This window comes from Mus musculus, chromosome 17 (assembly GCF_000001635.26).
Source record: "Mus musculus strain C57BL/6J chromosome 17, GRCm38.p6 C57BL/6J".
NCBI lineage: Eukaryota > Metazoa > Chordata > Mammalia > Rodentia > Muridae > Mus > Mus musculus.
The window spans coordinates 47,392,968-47,394,556 of NC_000083.6; positions in this window are offsets into that span (position 1 = coordinate 47,392,968).

A 1,589-nucleotide genomic window follows, 5' to 3' on the forward strand; every position below is an offset into this window, starting at 1 on the left:
CTTATTGTCCTGGAGGTGAAATTTGTTTGCTTGTTGGAGCAAGGCCCCACAACTGTAGCTCAGGCTAGCCTGGAGCTCACTGTATAGCCCAGGCTAGCAGAACTCCTGCCTCGGGCTCCGGAGCCCTGAGATCATAAGTATGAACCCAAGTTTTTGTGCATGGGAGAAGGGCTGTTTGTTTTCATGTTGTGGGACAATTGAGACAGTTTCAGAAGCCCAGGTCAGCTTGAAACCCATGGCAATCCTCCTGCCTCAGCTCCCTGAGTGCTGAGTGCACGACTGTGGCCAGCCCCTGGGTGCTTGTATAACATATGTGCACCACTGTGCCCAGTGTGAACTTGAAGTGCGTTTTGCTTTGTTTATTTTTATTTCATGTGTATGGGTGTTTTTTTCCTGCATATGTCTATGCATCATGTGTGTGCACTGTCCACCCGAGGAGACCAGTCCTGTGGCACTGGAGTTACAGATGTTTGTGAACTACCATGTGGGTGCTGGGAATCAAGCCCAGGTCCTCTGCTAGAACAACCAGTGCCCTTACTGGAGAGCTGTCTCTCAGCCTTTTAGAGTTTTGTAGTTTGTAGTATGTTGCTATAAAGTTCTTGTAAGAAATAGCTTAGGGGCTGTCCAGCTGGCAGGATGATGGGATGGCTCAGCGGGTAAGAGCACTGACTGCTCTGCCGAAGGTCCTGAGTTCAAATTCCAGCAACCACATGGTGGCTCACAACCACCCATAATGAGATCTGATGCCCTCTTCTGGCATGTCTGAAGACAGCTACAGTGTACTTATGTATAATAATAAATAAATCTGGCTGGGCAGTGGTGGCACACGTCTTTAATCCCAGCACTTGGGAGGCAGAGGCAGGCGGATTTCTGAGTTCAAGGCCAGCCTGGTCTACAGAGTGAGTTCCAGGACAGCCAGAGCTACACAGAGAAACCCTATCTTGAAAAACAAACAAACAAAACAAACAAACAAATATCTTTGGGCCTGAGTGAGCAGAGTTGACCAGGACCAACAGGGTCGACTAGAGCAAGCAGAGGTCCTAAAAATTCAATTCCCAACAACCACATGAAGGATCACAACAGTGCACTCATATACATAAAAAAAAATTTTTTTTAAAAAGAAAAAGATCTAGCTTAGATGAAAATGGTCCGTGTAAAATATGAGTATATCCCAGGCAGGAAAATGATGTGTTCCCCAAATCATGGAGGTACATGGGGCAGGCTGGAAGATGCATCATCTAACACTAGCACACAGTAGGTGCTCAATAAATGTTGGCCTTACACCTGAAGCCACACAAACTCCAGGGTCAGGACTGAGTGTGACCGCCCGAGGTTCCATCTGAGGCGATGCGGGCGGGGGGGGGGGGGCGCTCTCAGAGCTTCCACATCCGCAAGGTCATGGCCTGGGGAAGTAGAGCAGGGAGCTGGGCAAGAAGATGGGAGGGGCCAGAGAGGGACTGGCAGGAAGCACCATCATCCTTCGAGTTCCCTAGAGGATTAGGGACCATCCTTCTGTCCTGGGCTCTCAACTCCTGATACTGCCCCTCCACCCAGAACTATGTACCCAAAGAAAAAAGCTGAGACTCTGA